Source organism: Vombatus ursinus, unplaced genomic scaffold, assembly GCF_900497805.2.
Source record: "Vombatus ursinus unplaced genomic scaffold, bare-nosed wombat genome assembly UNPS02014773.1, whole genome shotgun sequence".
In the NCBI taxonomy this organism is placed as follows: Eukaryota; Metazoa; Chordata; class Mammalia; order Diprotodontia; family Vombatidae; genus Vombatus; species Vombatus ursinus.
Genome location: NW_020954551.1, coordinates 6,082,187 through 6,101,365, shown reverse-complemented (window position 1 = coordinate 6,101,365; position 19,179 = coordinate 6,082,187). Strand labels below are relative to the sequence as shown.

At 39.5% G+C, this 19,179-nt stretch overlaps 1 protein-coding gene across 1 annotated transcript in view; it reads left to right on the top strand.

Moving 5' to 3' along the window:
* The window catches only part of FHIT (fragile histidine triad), a 1,585,586-nt gene that overhangs the window by 537,137 nt on the left and 1,029,270 nt on the right, over positions 1–19,179 (top strand). The window contains 1 exon segment of the mRNA XM_027863677.1: positions 17,030–17,164. The gene's annotated coding sequence lies outside the window, so the exon portion shown is untranslated.

The following is a 19,179-nucleotide window of genomic DNA, read 5'->3' as shown; positions in this document are numbered from 1 at the left end:
AAACCAGGAGACAGAAAGAAGTTACAGCTCAATAAAAAAAATGCCTCGCAGGTTCTCATAGAGGTAAATCAGAGAATCAATGGAGGTGTTTCATTGTTCTTCCAAAGACTACAAGAAACATTAGTTTAAGGGGTACTTAGTCACCTACTGTAGCAGGGCTTATCATCGTGAATGTGGTCAAGCAGATTGTTTTGAAGATGATTGTGGCTTATATGGAAACGCATTCTCTGAAGAACTTAATGAGATGACTCCCTTTGGAAAGGGCGTAGACTCAACATTTTTGTGACTTCCCAAACCATAGTTCTCTTCCCTGGACACCATTCCTGTATATATGCTGTTAAGTCAACAAGCTTTTATTAAGTAATTATCATCTAGGTACTTTGCTAAGTTCTGGGGTTACAAGGAGAAGCAAAGAGAAAGTTGGTCTCTGCCCTTGTTGAGCTTACATTCTTATAATGGAAGAAGACAATACATAAAAGGGAGATCAGAAGGGAGTGGGTGAGAGGTACCCAAGCTGGCACATGATAGAGAAAGAGGCTGGAATGGAATGAAGGAGTGAACATGGCTGGCCTGAGGACCCTTTTTAAAATGGAGGTTCCAGGAGAAAGTGATCAATGGGGAAGGGGCCACAGGGGTTGAGGGATCTTGCACTGTGAAAAGGCTGCAGGGGTGAGGAATCATTGGGGTGAGAAGGTTGCAAGAGTATGGTGACAAAGGCAGCTTCCAGGGCAAAAAAGCTGTTGGGATATGGAAGAAAAAGAAGTCAGAAGAATTAATAGAAGGGCCTAGAGAGGACTGAAGGAGTGAACATGCTCTGTACCCCACCTCACCCCTTTAGCATGTAAACTTCTTGAAGGCAAGGACTGTAGTTGTATAACTAGAGCTTTAGAATATAGTAAAAAAAAAACAAATATTTTTCATTCATTTATATGTTGTACAAAAGTAAGTGCAAAGGAGAATGATGAAAAACAATGCTGGAAAATGTGACTTAGATCCAGGAAAGTAAAAATTCCAAAGACTGTTTATCAGTTTCATGCATGTACAACACAAGAGCTTTCTCCAAGGAGAGAGTTGGAAAGCCCTGGATAGGCCTAAATGACAGCATTAAAAAGCAGACTTTCTATGTCTTACAGGACAGATGTTAAAGGACAGGACAGACAGTTAAAGATGTAGCAGCCATTCCATAATCAGGTTATCAAATGGTTAAAACAAAGGTTAAAAAACCACCACCACCAAATTAGAAGCAAGGATAAAGAAGACACTATATGGGGCTACTGTAACCCTAATCTGGCTTGTTTAAAATAAAAATGCAATGTGATCTGAAAAATGGATATGAACCACAGGTAAAGATTTTGATGAGAGGGAGAGAGAGAGACAGAGACAGAGAGAGAGAGAAAGGAAGGGAGAGAGGAAAGAAAGAAGGAGGGAGGAAGCATTTATTAAGCATTTACTATGTACCAAGCACAAATACAAAAGCAAAGACAGATCCATGTCCTCAAGGAGCTTACATTCTAATGAGGGAAATATCAAGGACAAGCACTTTATAGGAATGGTGGGTGGGACTAGAGAGGAATAGGTTGACACAACCCAGCCAGGAACAATGGTAGAACTGATTTGATTATGGTTCATGGCTCCAGAATTGGAAGGAAAGGGTACATGCGTAGCAATGAGGCAGTTCAGTAGCTGTTGAGGAGGTTATGAAGGGGACCTCTAAACTGAATGATGACCAGGGCTTTCTTGATTTAGTGTTTCCAGAGAGGCAATCACCAAATAGGAGAGTGAAGTCTGAGGAGAGATGTCCTTCCAGGCCATGGTCTCTGGTATGTTTAGCAAGACAGTTGGGCAGGTGGCCAGAGAGAAAGGAGTAAAGTGAGCATGGTTGGGACTTCTGGGTAATGGTGTTTAGATGCCAAAATAATCACTGCAGTGAGGAATCTGGAGGCTTCTAGTAACGGCTTCAGCCAGCAAACACTTAACCTTCTCGCCAAGCAGGGAGACAGGGTACCTAAAGGCAACGATTGTCTGGCTGAAGGTCTCCTGTACTGGTGCCTTCTGTGTTCTTTCATGTTGTTTCTCTCCAACAGAATGTAAATTCCAGAGGGGCAAAGACTTGTTTACATTTGCCTTTGTTTCTCCAGCACCTAAGACAGTAACTTGCACACAGTGGGTGCTTAATAAAAGCATGTTGATTGATAAGCTCAACCAAAGCAAATGATTTGTTTACTGTGGGAATCCTGAAGGCAGGTGCGCTAAACCATACAAATATGGCGATGGTTAAGTGCTCTCTCCCCATTTCCCCAAGGTTGTCTAATTTCTAAGTCCCCTAGACATTCTCCCTGCTTGATGCAGCCAGACGAGTCTTTTTTTTAAGTTGTCATGGTTTTTGTTTGTCAAATATTTAGTCATATCTTAATGGGAAGTGCTTGCATCTGCAGAGTACGAATGGATGGATGGATGGAATGGATGGATGGCTGTCTGAAGGCTCATCTTGCTTGCCTGCCTGTGGTTTCTCTCATCCTCTCTCTCATGTCAGAGCCTACTGCACAGCTGCAGACTTGAGTTCATCCTCCTCATCTCAGGGAGGACCAGAGGAATGCTGCTAGCTTTTGAACTGCTCTCCTGGAAGGATTAGACGAGATGTACTGGTTAGGATGTGTGTGCACAGTATTCGGTGAGTGGCCTTAGAAGGTGTGCCGGGGGGCTTTGCTTGTTGATATTCATCGAGGATTTTGTTATGTGCCAGCTTCTGTTTTAGGCTTCCTTCCCGTCAACGTAATCATAACCATCGGAGAAAGCAAATGGCCTTTAGCCCTTCAGGTCCTTCCCCTTCCTTTGACGATGCCTACAATCCTTAATCATTTCCCAACGTTGTTCAGTTTCAGAGCAGCTGGGCATATGCTTTTTAAAGGAAAGTGAAGAATGCCCCCCGAACTTTTAGTGGATACCCCATGGAGAACTGTGGGGAGGACATCAACACGTGTCCCCAGAATAAAAGGACTTTGATCTACTTTGTTGGAAGGACTCCTGAGTCAAGAAGATCCATCCATCTGAGCATTTGATACATAGCACCCCCTTGGGGATCTATAGTGGAAGCACCCTCCCCTTCCCCCATAAACATTCTCTGACGTCCTGATGTCCATGAAGACCCTTTTAGTGGTGGCTGAGCCTGAATACTGTGGATATACTAATGACTCATTCCCTGCCACTTAAGCCTCTTTTTTCCTGTTGGCTTAGATTAGATTGAATGTAAGGATGACTCCAAATTCTACAGCAGTGGGGGGGGGGGGGGGGAGTGGGGTGGATGATGCCCTTCTCCACACTTGGCCACAAACTATGAACTCATGGTCTCCCAGGAAAGCCTGTATCTGGGACGGGGCCACTTCATCTAGTACCTTTTTTTACTGTGTAAAATCTGTAAAGGCATCTGGCTTCTTCCCCCACCCCACTTTTCCCGACACCCTAACAATGGCTTATGAGCCATTGAAGCAATTGTAATAACAATAGACTAATTGAGAAGGGAGGAGTTACCCAGAGAGGAAGAAGCCACTTGTTGATCAGGGGAAATGTAAAATGGCTAAGACATAGATCTTCACAGAGAAAGGGTTGGTAAACATGCCAGTGAGGACTGGCTACCATTGTAGCCTCTCAACTGATTGTATTCATTCAATGATTTTTTGTGACTTAGCATTTCCTTTTCTATGGGGGAATAAAACAGCCTGTTTCATTCTTGATTTTTGTTTGCCATCTGGGTACCTTTAAAAAAATAAAATAAAATAAAAACCTTCCTAGCCCTCTCCTTCCTGGGGAGAACCCCTTTGACTACAGCCAATTGCTCAAGAATCTGGGCTGAGGGTACAATCAGAGGAAAGGATGTCTAGTTTCCCTACTGAGGAGACAGGAAATCCCAGAGCACTGAACCCAAGACAAACCCTATGGTGGGTCAAAACAAGGATTGACAAAGGTCAACAGCCCCTGTGGCCTCAGTCTACTGGCAGCCACAGTGCTAGACATATGCCACAGTTTGTCCTGCCATTCTCCAATCAATAGGCACCCATTTTGTTTATTTTTGGGTAAGGGGGGGGCAGCCAAGTGGCACAATGAATAGAGGGCTAGGGCTGGAGTCAAGAAAACCTGAGTTCAAATCCAGTCCCAGACACTGACTTGCTATATGACCCAGAACAAGTCACTTAACCCTGTTTGCCTCTGTTTTCTCATCTATAAAATGGGCATAATAATAGCACCTACCTCCCAGAGTTGTTGTGAGAATCAAATGAAATTGTAAAAAGCACTTAGCATGTTGCCTGGCACAGCGTAGGCAATATACAAATGTTAGCTAGTGTTATTATCAGTAGTATTACTACCAAAATGCTGCAATGAATATTTTGGTATATATAGGCCCTTTTTTTTTTCTCCCCTGTGTTTGTCTCCTTGAATGTGACCTCTGGTAACTCTTTTCACAAAATTCCAATTCATAAAATTGGAAAAAAAAAAACCTCTTTCCATAAAATTAAAAAAAAAAAATTCCAGTCAGAATACTTCTGAGTTCCACAAGAGGGGTCTTACCTTGCTTGTCTTTTCCCAGCCCCTCCAGCATTGTTAGTGGAACACTTAGAGTATTTCAATGGAAGGAAATTAAAAAAAAAAAAAAAGAGATCTTTCTGGCTTGTGGGAAGTTATTTGCCCTTGTTGTCAGGCTTACCTTTTCAACAAACTTTAGGGCTATTTTCTTTTTCTATTCTAGTGAGGAATCATTTCTTTTCCAGCCATGGCAGATGATAATTCTGCTCTATTTCTGTGACACCATTGACTTTTGCTGTCTTTAAGTGTATTTCCAGTGAGTAAACAGCGCTGTTTCTGAGATCTTACTGTAAAGACACTTGTTAGATTTATCTGACTTGAGCAGAGAGGTGATTTGATTTCCAGCACCTAAAGCTCTTTTCTGGCAAGAAACTGGGCCCCCACGAATGGGACATTGATGATTTCAAGACTGCACCGAAGCAGGCATCTGAAAATATTTGTGTAGTAGCCTTTTTTTCTTTCTTAAGTACATGAAGAAAATGAAAATGAGCAGCAGATCAATACTGTGGAATCCACGAAATTACTGGAAGAACCCATAGATTGCCTGGGCTATTCCCCAAGGTAAGAGTGAGGAGATAAAAGGGTGCATTTATAGTTTTACAGCATTCTCATTAGCTTTCAAGATGAATTCAGCAGCATCTCTCCTATAAGGGAGTGTTTATGAGAAAATGTTCTGTAGCCTGTCCTCTATCATGCGACTCTGATCTTTCTATATTCTCTACATCTTTCCACACTTTTCAACCAAAGCAGCCTTCTTGCTGTTCTCAGGATACAGGATTCCATCTCTCCCACCTTCTAGTCTTTGCCTAGAGTGTCCCTCATTCCTAGTACGCTATCACATCTCCTTCTTGTAATCCCTTGCAACGCTGAAGGATTTGATCAGTTGCAATTCTTACATAAGGCCTTCTCTGTTCCCCTCCTTTGCCTTATCACTGCTTTTTTACCCCCACCTGACAAAAATAACTTTATATTTGCTTTCTATGAACTTTTCATTTATTTCCTGTTTTGTGGCCAGCTCATACTCAAGGTGCACAGACTCTATTGCCTTCTTAGCCAAACTCGATTTTAATTCTTTGGAGATTATGGTGGGTGTGTGTTTATATCCACATGATACCAGTAGAATATTAGCTAGAGGCAATTTAGGCATAATGGATGGAGTGTGGGACCCAGAGTCATGCTAAATTAGGGTGATCCGGAGCAAGTCACCTTTCTCATTCTCAATTTCCATGATTATAAATTGGAGATAATCATAGTACTTACCTCACAAGATCAAGAGATAACACATGCAAAAGATTTTGAAAACTTTAAAGGGTTAGATGCTAAAAATTGTAACAGTGATGGCAGTAGCAAAGAAATGGACCTTAATTTTAAGTAGAAATTTGGAGTCATTAAAGAATTCTTCTGGTTTTACATAATAAAGTAATCCAGACCCCACACTTCTTCCTGTCTAATTTTGGGCTCAGTCCATCGTTCATTTGTGGGATCTCTCTAATGTATATTTATAGATACAGGCTGTGAATATACTGCAACACAAAACAGGAATTAAGAAGAAAAGCCAGAGTCAAGCATGTCATCAAAGAAATGTATGATCAGAAAAGAAGGTGGCTTGGTCATGGACCCAGATGAAGTGATAACCACTGGGCAGCCATAGTGTCTCCTTACAACAGAGAAAGCAGGAAAGACAACAAGCATGGCTGGTGAGACTTCCATGGCTAAAGTATAGGAAGAAGTAGAGAAGAATCACGCAGGAAAGACAGGCATAGATTACTTGTGATATGAATTTTTAAATATTTGTTTAGTATTTTATTTTTTCCCAGTTACATGTAAAAACAATTTTTAACATTCGTTTTTAAAACTTTGAGTTCCAAATTCTCTCTCCTCTTCTCTCTCTCCATCCCCCCAGCCCATTGAGAAGGCAAGCATTTCAATACAGGTTATCTATGTGCAGTCATGGAAAACATTTCCATGATAGTTATATTGTGAAAGAAAACATAGATCAAAAAAACAAAACAAAACAACCTCAGGAAAAATAAAGTTTAAAAAGTATGCTTCAATCTGTATTCAGACATCATCAGTTCTTTGTCTGGGGAGAGATAGCATTTTTCATCTTAAGTCCTTCAGAGTTGTCTTGGATCATTGTATTGCTGAGAATAGCTAAGTCATTCACAGCTGATCGTCTTATAGTATTATTGTTACTTTGTACACAGTACATTTCACTTTGCATCAGTTCATGTAAATCTTCCTAGGTTTTTCTGAGAGTATTCTGCTTATCCTTTCTTATAGCACAATAGTATTTCATCACGATCACATACCACAGTTTGTTCAGCCATCCCCCAATTGATGGGCATCCCCTCAATTTCCAATTCTTTGCTACCAGAAAAAAGCTGCTATAAATATTTTTGTGCATATAGGTCCTTTTCCTTTTTGTTTTTTATCTCTTTTGGGCTATAGAGCTAGTGGTGGTATTGCTGGGTCAAAGAGTACGCAAGGTTTTATAGCCCTTTAAGCATAGTTTCAAATTGCTTTGTAGAATGGTTGAATCAGTTCACAACTCCACCAACAGTGCATTAATGTCTCATTTTTCCCATATCCTCTCCAACATTTGTCATTTTCCTTTTATGTCCAATTAGTCAATCTAATAGGTATGAGGTATTACCTCAGAATTGTTTTAATTTGCATTTCTCCAATCAATAGTGAGTTAAATAGTTTTTTTATGTGACTATAGATAGCTTTGATGCTTCATCTGAAAAGTGTTCGTATCTTTTAATCACTTATCAATTACAGAATGGCTCTTATTTTTATAAATTTAACTCAGTTCTCTATGTTTGAAAAATGAAGCCTTTATCAGAGAAACTTGTTTCAATTTTTTTTCAGTTACGATTGCTAAATGTATTTCCCTCCATCCTATTCCCCCCTCTGTTTATCCTATTCTCTCTCTCTCCTTTCATCCTATCCCTTTTGAAGTGTTTTGCTTCTAACTGTCCCCTCCCCCAATCTGTCCTCCCTTCTATCAACCCTCCCCCTTCTCTTATCCCTTTCCCCTTCTGCTTTCCTGTAGGGTAAGGTAGATTTCTATGTAGGTTATTCCTTCTTTGAGCCAATTCTGATGAGAGTAAGGTTTACTCGCTCCCCCTCACATCCCCCCTCTTCCCCTCCACTGTAAAAGGTTTTTTTCTTGCCTCTTTTATGTGAGATAATTTACCCCATTCCACCTCTCCCTTTATCTTTTTCCTAGTACATTCCTCTCTCACCCCTTAATTTTATGTTTTTAGATATCATCCCTTCATATTCAATTAACATCTATCTATGTATACTGCTGCTAACTACTCTAATAATGAGAAAGTTCTTATGAGTTACAGGTATCATCTTCTCATGTAGGAATGTAAACAGTTTAACCTTATTAAGTCCCTTATGATTCCCTTTCCTGTTTACCTTTTTATGCTTCTCTTGAGTCTTGTATTTGAAAGTCAAATTTTCTATTCAGCCCTGGTCTTTTCATCAAGAATTCTTGAAAGTCCTCTATTTCATTGAATATCCATTTTTCCCCCTGAAGGACTATACTCAGTTTTGCTGGGTAGGTGATTCTTGGTTGTAATATTTGCTCCTTTGCCCTCCAGAATATCATATTTGAAGCCCTCTGATCCTTTAACGTAGAAGCTGCTAAATCTTATGTTATTCTGACTGTGGTTCCACCATGCTTGGATTGTTTCTTTCTGGCTGCTTACAATATTTTCTCCTTGACATGGGAGCTCTGGAATTTGGCTATAATATTACTGGGGGTTTTCATTTTGGGATTTCTTTCAGGAGGTGATCAGTGGATTCTTTCAATTTCTATTCTACCCCCCTGGTTCTAGAATATCAGGACAGTTTTCCTTGATAATGTCTTGAAAGGTGATGTCTAAGCTCTTTTTTTTTTTTGATCATGGCTTTTGGGTAATCCAATAATTTTTAAATTATCTCTCTTGGATCTATTTTCTAGGTCAGTTGTTTTTCCAATGAGATATTTCGCATTGTCCTCTGTTTTTTTTTTTTCATTCTTTTGGTTCTGTTTTATTGTTTCTTGATTTCTCGTAAAGTCATTAGCTTCCAATCGCTCAATTCTAGTTTTCAAGGAATTATTTTCTTCAGTGAGCATTTGTACCTCCTTTTCCATTTGCCCAATTCTACTTTTTGAGGAGTTTTTTTCTTCAGTGAATCTTCGTGCTTTTTTTACCATTTGGCCTAATCTGTTTTTTAAGGTGTTATTTTCTTCAGTATTTTTTTGTGTCCGCTTTACCAAGCTGTTGACTCATTTTTCATGACTTTGTTGCATCACTCTCATTTCTCTTCCCAATTTTTCCTCCACCTCTCTTACTTGATTTTCAAAATCCTTTTTGAGCTCTTCCATGGCTTTAAACCAATTCATATTTTTTTCTTGTAGGTTTTGGATATACCAGCTTTGACTTTGTTATCTTCTTCTGAGTGTGTGTTTTGATCTTGTCAGCATAGTAACTTTCTATAGTCAGAATTTTTTTCTGTTGTTTGCTCATTTTCCCAGGCTATTTCTTGACTTTTAACTCTGTTAAGGTAGGGCTCTGCTTTTAGGGTAGAGGGTGCATTATCCCAAGCTTCAGGGGTTTTCTGCAGATGTTTTCAGAGATACTTTTAGGGACCTGTAAGTTTTCAGTTGTTCCAAAATGGTATGATCAAAAGAGAGATATTTACTGTTCTCCTGACCTGTGCTCTGGTCTGTGTGTACCACAAGCACTCTTTTCTGCCCTGGCACTTTGAGGAGGGTCCACCTTCCACTGAGGCTGCAAGCTCTGCTATACTAGTGCTCCTCCTCACCCTGGACTGCCACCCAGGACTGCGACCCAAACCCGAGTATGGGCAAAGCAACAGAGACCTGCCTCAGTGCTAGCAAGGAGACCCCTGGAATCACCTTCTGACCAGTTGTTCGACCCCCTTACTGTCTGTGGGCAGAAAGCTCCAGCTGCCGCTACTGAATCAATGACTCCCAAGGCCTACTCTTGGATTGCTGGGGTTGGGTCTGTGTGGCTGTACTGGACTGCACTCCACTCTCACTCAAATGTGACAGACCTTTCTTGCCAACCTTCTAAGTTGTGTTTGGCTGGAAGAGTTTTCACCCCATTGTTTTGTGGCTTCTGCTGCTCTAGAGTTTGTTTAGAGTCATTTTTTAAAGGTATTTGGAGAGGTTTGGGGGAGAGCTCAGGCTTTTACTCTGCCATCTCGCTCTGCCCCTGGTGATCTGAATTGTTGAGGGGAATATCCACATCCAGGAAATCAGAGAGTTATTACCTGCCTCAGTTTCCTCATCTGTAAAATAGAGATAATAGCAGTACCTATCTCACAGGGTTGTTATGAGGAGAAAATGAAATATTTGCAAAGTACTTTGCAAACCTCAAAGCTCTATATAAATGCCTCAGACACTTACTTAGCTGTGTGACCCTGGGCAAGTCACTTTACCTTGTTTGCCTCAGTTTCCTCATCTGTAAAATGAGCTGGAGAAGGAAATGGCAAGCCACTCCAGTATCTCTGCCAAGAAAACCCCAAATGGGGCCATGAAGAGTCGGACACAACTGAAAAACAACAGTAACAAAATGTGTAGTATGAGGGATTCCATCCATTAGTCTATTAAAGAGAATAAGCTTTTGATGTAGAATTCTAGCCAACAGGTCATGTCTTCTCATAGGGTATTAAGTATGTGTTAAAATTTATAGCCTGTGGTAGTATTTGCACAGTTTCCATCATTTCTTTTCATAATCTACATTGGTGGCTAAGTCAGTGAGATGGTACAGGGGGATGGAACACTGAGCCTGGAGTTAGGAAGACCTCAGTTCAGAACTATTCTCAGACATTACTTAGCTGAATGACCTTGGACAAGTCATTTAACCTCGACTGCCTCAGTTTACTTGTCTGTAAAATAGGGATAATGATAGCACCCACCTCCCAGGGTTGTTGTCAAAATCAAAGGAGATGTTGTAAAGCACTAAGCACAGTACGTGGTACATAGTAGGCACTTAAAAAGTGCTTCCTTCCTTCCCTCCTTTCTTCTTCCTTTCTTTCTTCCTTCTTTCCTTCCTTCTACTTTATTGATACAGGATACTCCCTCTACTAATGCAAGTAGTCACTTTCTCTCTAGTTTATAATCTTACTGAGTTACCGGGGAGCCCTAAGAGGTTAAATGACTTGTCCACAGTCACGTGGTCCACATCTGTCACAGGTTGTCCTGGCTTGGAGGCCCACTCTCTAGTCACAGTGCCTGTTGTTTCTCAAACATTGATGACAATCATAATAACTCACATCTAGGTAGCCTTTTAAATCTTATGAAGTGCTTAGCTCATTTGGTCTTACAACTACCCTGTGAGATGGGCCCTAATATTATCACCATTTTGCAGAGGAGGAAACTGAAGCCCAGAGACATTGTAAGCTGTGTGACTTTTCCCAGGTTCCACTAGCTAGCAAATTTCTGAGGGGGGATTTGAGCCTTTTAGTGTCGGATCTAGCTTACTCTGCTAGCATCCTTCTTTGGAAGGGAGAGTTCAAATAGATTTCTTGCCTTCATCACAGGATTTTCTGAGTGTTAGCATTTCATTTAAATTTGGTATTTTTATGGAAGGATTTGTGACTAGCTTTGATTCTTATGGGGGTAAAAAAAAAGTCCTGTAAAGGTCCCCAAATAAATCATCAACATCATACATTAATATCCCTCGGTGGAGTACTACGGGCTTTGTGCATGCCAAGTTTCAGCCCTGTCCCAGAAAAAGAAATGGATTCTTGTCTGTTTCAAATAATTGTTTTTTGCAGATTGTCAAGGTAGATTTATTTGAATCTAGATTTCCATTTCCGCATGAATATCTTATTATAAAGTTTTGTGAACATTTGGAGTCCAAAGCATCCTCTTCTGTGGTTTATAGAGAAATTTGTTCCCGTATTAGTCATAGACCACTCTGCTGCAGCTGAGTGCTGAATGAAATCTGACCATATTTACTGACAAATAGCAGTATGATCCCCAACTTGCCTGGTAGCTGGAAATGCCCCTTTTTATTTTCCAATCTTGCTAAGTTAAAGTAAAGGATTACACTAAAACAGTTTTTTGTTAATTCCTAGAGTGATGTGAAACCGAAGGCAGGGCAGCTAATGCAGAGAAAAACAAATTCAAAGTGCTTTGTTTAGTTTAAGTTTATGTGCTGATATGTGACTCCTGTGATTCCACATTGGGAGAGCGGAGACCAAGTAAAATCATAAAAAGACATTGTGACACATTGAAGACTCATTGTTTAGGAACATTTGGCCCTTACTTGATAATGGAACCCATTAAAAAAATAAAATAAAAGATGCAAAATGATGTCAGGGAATACTTGGGCAAAATCATAATTAGTTCATATTGTGTAAAAGTGTGAACCTGGACAAGTCACTTTACCCTGTTTGCCTCGGTTTCCTCATCGGTAAAATGAAAATGGCAAACTGCTCCAGTATCTCTCCCAAGAAAACCCCAAATGGAGTTACCAGAGTGGGACACAACTAAAATGACTGAACAATGTTGGACAGAGCTCCAGATGAATGAGGGTCCCATAAACAGCGACCATCAGGGTCTTGTGACCTCTGCAGCCATTGGGGTCTTGTTATCTGAAGCATGCCTGAGAGAATAAGGAGGGATTCAGGCAGTGTTGTCAGAGACATAGGTCACTGACTGTGGAGCTCATCACTTTCCTGACCATTATTGCTGTGCTAAGTATACTAAGGACTGAAGTGATTTACAGAACAATCTGGTTCACAAGGCATTCTCCAAGTTTCTGTGTGATTTAGGAGACAAAGGTAGGGACATAACAGGGAAACAGGCTCCTGAAAATCCTACTGCTTTGATGTGAAGTCACTGCTATTTGTTTTGTTCTTCTTTCTAAACAAACAGCTCAACCTGCCACAGTCTAATGGGCTGTCCAAATACCACCTCCGGTTGCTTTTGTCTGTTGCCTACAAGCAACATCAGATTTGTGGACATGCGTTGCCCTCATTAGGTCTTTTGTCAATAAATACTGTCTCTCTGCCCAACAGATCAATTTCCCAGGCTTCATAATTGTGGGAATGGTAACTGGGAGTGTAAGCCTTTGAAAATATACTTCTGCCATTTGTAGTGGTATACATCCATAGTCCTTAATGATGATAATAATGACATTTCTAAGGCAGAATTTAAACTCAGATTTTCCTGACTCCATAGTCAGCACTATTCATTACACTACCTACTTCTTGCTGTTGAGAAGGTTGAGGCCGGTGGATAGATTGAGCTCGCGAGTTCTTAGGTGCAGTAGAGCCAAAGGGTATTGAGTGTCGGCACTAAGTCCAGCAGCAAATTGGTGAGCCCTTGGGAGCTAAGAGATGGTGGAAACACCAGTCTTGCTAAGGAGGGTTAAATGTCTCAGGTCAGAAATGGAACAGGTTCTGGAGTGACTGGTATACTTCCAGACTGGTCAAGAAAGTGAGATTTGTATTGAGACAGACAGATAGAGACACAGACAGACAGATAGATACAGAGAGAGACAGAAGGAAGAAAAGAGAGATCAAGGAAGTAAAGAGAAAGAAAAGAAAATATTCCTATTTTCTATGACATTAGAGGAATGGAAACAATCTAGAAGTCAATGAAATGTTCGATTGTTTGAGCAGAGGTTTGTCGCTTCTGGATTCTCTTCCTAAATGATAGATTTCCATTGTTCAACAAATCACTTAAATTCCCCAGGCTTTCAGTTTTCCACATTTAATGCAAAATGGTTAAATTTAGGATTACTACTCTAATAGATAGGAGGATAGCTAATCCCAAAGACTGGATTATACTAAATCCATTTGTATTTGGCTTTGGAATGCATAATGTCTGGCTTTTTTTGTTTGTTTGTATTGTTTTTAGGCAGATTTCATAGAATCTCAGCTTTAGCCAAGACCTTAAAAGGCATTCACTCCAACTTGTACCAGAAGAGAACTCCTCTCTTACAACATCCCCACAAATAATCATCCAACCTTTACTTTAAGACTTTGAGTGAGAGGGAGTCTGATACCTCCCAGGGCATTGTATAGAGACATGTGGTATCTCTAATGAAGAATATTAAATATATTTTGAGATGCCTTTTTTGTTGGGAGTTTGCTCTTTGTCACAAAATTCCGATGAGTGTATTTTGGGAAATAACTGTTATGTTTTACAAAAAGGATAAAATTACTAAATGGGGTGGTGGTGATAACTTTCTACCCTGGAAGCAGGAGATTATTGATTTTGTTGCTTTATTTATTTATCTTTTTATTTATTTATTTTTAGTTAGCTATACTTAATTCTCTTTTCTGTGTTCGACTTTCTTTTCTTTTGATAAAAGATAATCATATCGCTCCCTTTTGCTAAAAATTTCATCTTTTTTTCATTGATGATTGAAAAATGAAAGCTCCCTGACACAAAACTTCTACTTTGCATTGGTAGAGTGCATTTTTGTCTCCAGAAATTCCTCGCAATGGTGAAATCACAAATCTAGACATGCATACAAACACACACACAATAATTACCCTCAGCTTTGCAGAATATATTATTTGGGGAGTATAGTCTAATCCCTTCTGCTTTTTGGAATATCATACTCAAATCTCTTCTTCAGTTTTTCATGGATAAAGAGTAGTCATGTATGATTCAAACAGATTACCTTCAGTAAATGAAGAGCTTTCCATTAACTGACAGAATTTTTTTTCTTTAAATTGACATTTTGGAGTTTTATTACTATATTTCTCTGTGATCTGAATACTGCCTATTTGGGGAATGTTCTTCTATTCTTTATGTGTTTTTTTTTTTTTTGGTGGAGAGCTTGAGAATCATAATCTTTCCTCAATGTCAATAATTAAATCATATGTTCTTCCAATTTTATTAAGTTTTTTTAATTGTGTTATGTCAAACCCCACATGTATACTTTTTGATCAAAATCTTCTAAAATTTTTGATCCAAAATCTTATTTTGCAGAGCCTCTACTTTTTTGGAGTTTCTCCCTCACATATTCCAAATTATCTACTATCTGTCACTAGGTTTTTTCAGGATTCACCTTGAGTGCTACTTCCTACCTACAGTACATGAAGTCTAACTTGTCAATCTCCCCAGGTGTTAGTATTCTATCCTACAAAATAACTTCATATTTGCTTGCATTTATTTATCCAATTATATATTTCCCTCATTAAAATGGAAGTTCCTTGAGGAAAGGAACTATTTCATTATTATTTTTTTTCATCTCTTGCTCCTAGTGTAGTAAGTAGCTGGCATGAGGTAGATGTTTATGTTAGAAGAATCAGATTTAAAATATCTTGAGGAACCAAGCTGAATCAATTGATGCAGTGTGTTATTATTTTAATCCATGAAGTAAAGACAAAAGAGATAGTAGGATGAAAATTTTGTTTTGAAGTTAAATTATAATTTTGTGAGTTTGTGTGTGTGTGTGTGTGTGTGAAGTAACACTCTTGAGTCTTCTAATGTTAAGGGCTTGTTGAATGAGTGAATAAATGTTTGAACGACTTGGGGTATGAAATGGCGTTTTCTATCATACAATGTAATGAGTTAAATTTATTCTCCAGGCATTCTTATTGGCTATCTTTGATGCCTGGAATGTTCTCACTCGTCATCTAAGTTTTTCTGACATCTTTCAAGTCTAATCTAAATTCTCACTTACTGCAGGAAATCTTTCCCAATCCTGCTTAATCTTAGTGCCTTCCACTGACACTGTCCCCAGTTTATCCCGTCTACATCTTGTTTGTTCATACTTGTTTGCATGGTGTCTCCCTCATTAGACTGGGAATTCTTTGAGACCAGGGACTGGGGTTTTTTGTTCTTGTTTTTTTGCCTTTCTTTGTATTTTCAGCACTTGGCACAGTTTCTGGAACATTGTTAAGTACTTAATAAATGCTACTTGATTGACTGATTGGACTGATTTGGTGGAATTGGACTGGACAAATGGTTCTTAAAGAGAAATGCACAATGCCTTAACCTAAGTAGTTGGCTTTGGTAGCACTGAAAGGATTCTTTGTGAATAAAGGACTGGTAGTGTCTATTCAAGTCAGACATTTTAAAATAAAATGTTTGTTGGTACAGCCCACGTTCAACTTGGCAATATCCACGGTGAATGCATATTCTTTTCATCCCAGTCATTCCTTTGTCCTGAAAATCTGTTCAGAAATGGATTTTAATACAAAAATGCTATGGTTTTAAGCCAAAAATTTTACTTGGATTTGATAAGACATTTCCATCTTCTTAATTCTTTTATTTTGAAGAGAAAAGTACCTTCTAGTGGAATTATTTGCTAGCCAAACTGGCCTTCATTCTGTTCCTCAACCCAAGACATCCCAGCTTCCATCCTCATGCTTTTAGAAAGGCTGGAAGGATCCCATGCCTGGATATACCCTCTTTACTTCTCCCTCCTAGCTCTCTTTAAAGCTCAAGTCAAATGCCACCATAAATTTTTCCTATTCCCCAGCTGCTGGTGCCTCCCTGATTTCCACTGTAAATCACTCCTACCCCCTTTTGTTACATATTTTTGCATATATTTATATAGTATACACATATATATGTTTATATATGTATGTATACATACACACATTGTTTCCCACCAAAAGAATCTAAGTTTTTTGAGGGCAGGGATTGTTTTATCTTTTCCTTTTTTATTTCTAGTACCTAGTACATGTACTTAACAAACGTTTCTTGATCGATTCATTGATTGATAGGATGCTATTTTGACAGTTAAGATTATATAAATGTTTTGCCATCTTTTTCTTGTTTAAAACCTACTTCTATCTGAGATGCTGCAATATATCCAGGCTTCTCTGTGCTATATAAATGTGTAATGAATGTTGTAACATGATGGTATCTCGGCTCCAAAACAAGATATTTTATATCACTGTTATATGATTCCATTAGTCTCTCCACCATATTTCATCAGCATGTTACTACTGAACATCTCTGTGGTAGTAGAGTTTAGTTTACTTCCATGAAAGTAGGAAAAGGGGAACTGGCAGTTGCAGCATTCAGATGTAAGCTGTGATTAGCCATGTACCAACACACTAAGAGGCCGGGGTTTCATCAGCATCGGGAACTCAAAGTGTGGGCACTCCCTAGACAAATGCCCAGTTTGACACAAGCTTTAGAAGATTAATCTTGAAGAATTGCCTGAGGCACGGGTGTTAGGTGACTTGCCCAAGGTCACTTAACCCCTTTTGCCTCAGTTTCCTCATCTGTAAAATGGGGATAATACCTACCTCCCTAAAGACCAAATGAGATCATTGTTAAATGCTTAACACAGTGCCTGGCATATAATAAGCTATTTAGTGTTAGAAGCTGCTTTTAAACCTAGATCTTTCTGGCTTCAATACCAGTACTGGATCCATTCTTACAAGCTGTTGAGCAACTGAAAACAATTGTTTCACCAGCATCACCCATCTATCTCACCAGGTTGGAAGTATAGTGGACCCTCATGGTCACCTGACCCCAAGACTGATCATCATGGAAGCTTTAACCTGCTCTGTTTTCCCAGACTGGACTGGCTAACTCCTCCTTAAGCAGCCTGGAGGCCCTCTCCTCCCAAGGGTGAGCCATATTGATGCTTGATGAGGACACCTGATGGATTGGTTTTTGTCTTATTGTAGCTCAGAAATCTAGTGCTCAAGGGATCTACCAACCCCAGGCTCAGCCTCTCCTGCCACAGGAACTAGACCTGTGCCCCATCACACCTGGCCTCTTTGCTTTTTCTTATCTTCTTACATTGAATTTATATGTTGCTAAGTGTCATGGGGTGTGTGTGTGCGTGTGTGTGTGTGTGTGTGTGTGTGTGTGTGTGTGTGTGTGCTTTAACCAAAATTTCAAGTTAAAATTGAAGTTGTTCTTTTTTATCTTCCTTTTAGGACATTAAGGCTATTTTTCCTGATTTTAAACAAAAATAGAATTACCAAAATTTAATGAGTTTGAGAAAGAAAGAAGAAAGACAATGATGGTGTTTTCGAAACAGAAAGCAATCTCTTTCGTTTTGCTTTTATTTTACAATTCAATTTAACAAGCATTTAATGGGGACTTACCATGTGCTATGGTAGGAGTGTGGGAGACAAAGACAGAAGTGAAACTGTCCTTGCCCCTCAAAGAGCCTACAGTTTTACTGCAGGAGAAAACACGTATATGGATATATAAAGCAAAATATGTACAAAAAATGTATTTCATAATTTTGGGTAGAACAAGTCTTATGGTGATGGGGAAGCGGGGCATTGGTCAGGAAAAGCCTTTTGTAGGAGCTGGCACTTGAGCTTTGAAGAGATCCTGAGATTCTAAGAGGTGGACATGAGTAGGGTGACTGTTCCAGATGTGGGTAAAAGCTTGTGCAAAGACCCAAAGGGAGATAGAATGTTGGATGGACTTGGGTGTGAGGAGATGGGGAGGGGAGCAGCAAATAGGGCAGTTTGAGGGGAGTAGTAAAATTCAGGTGGGAAAAGTAAGAAATAATCAGCTTGTTAAGATAGTAGAGAGCCAGATAGTTAAGGGATTTAAACACTAAACAAAGAAGTTTGTATTTTATTCTGGAGACACAGAGAACCACCTCAGCTTCTTGAGCTTGGGAGTGACATGTTCCGAGCCCAGCTATGTGGAGGATTGACTGGAGAGACTAAATGTGGAGAGGCCTGTTTGGCTGACGTTGTAGTCTAGGGCTAAAAGGAATGAGATTAGCCTGAAATAAGCAAATTTAAGGCTAGAAAGTTAGGTTGCCCAGTGCTTTCAATTCTAGGTTGAGTTTTTTTCTTTATTTCCTAGGCAAAGGGGAGCCATTTAAGGTTATTGATCAATGATTAATAATAATTAATTAAATGGTGATTGATTAATTTAATAATCAGTAATAATAGTAACTGACATTCTTTAAAGCTTGCAAAGTATTTAACAAACGTTATCTCATTTGAATCTCATAGTGACCCTGTGAGAACACTGAAGGTGTCTTGACTCCAGATTTACAGATGAAGAAACTGAGGTTCAGGTTAAATGACTTGTCAGTTGTCACATAACTAATAAAATGTGAACCAAGGTCTTCCTGCTTCCAAGTCTAGCATTCTTTCCACTGGGCCATGAATGATGTGATGATATCTGCTTATCAGAAAGGCTGATTGGGCAGAAAATATAAGGTAGACTGCTAAGGCAAGGGGATGAAAGACTGGTTCTTATGGCAGTGGAAGGAGAATGGTAGAAAACGTAAAATGTTATGAATGCTTCTCCCTTGTGCTCCAGCAATCCCTGGGGTTGGGAGTGGGACCCTGCAGGAGGACATAAGTTAGATAGATCGTCACAGATAACTTGATGACTAACCCAGACAGAACTGTTTATAGAGAAGTAGTGTGGTGTCATGGAAAGAGAATTGAGGGGGCAGCTAGGGGACCCAGAGAATAGGACACTGGCCCTGGACTCAGGAGGACCGGAGTTCAAATCTGGCCTCAGATACTTACTAGCAGTGTGACCCTGGGCAAGTCACTTAATCCTGATAGAAAGAAAGCAAGCAAGACAGAGAGAGAGAGAGGGAAAGAGAGAAAGAAAGAAAGAAAGAAAGAAAGAAAGAAAGAAAGAAAGAAAGA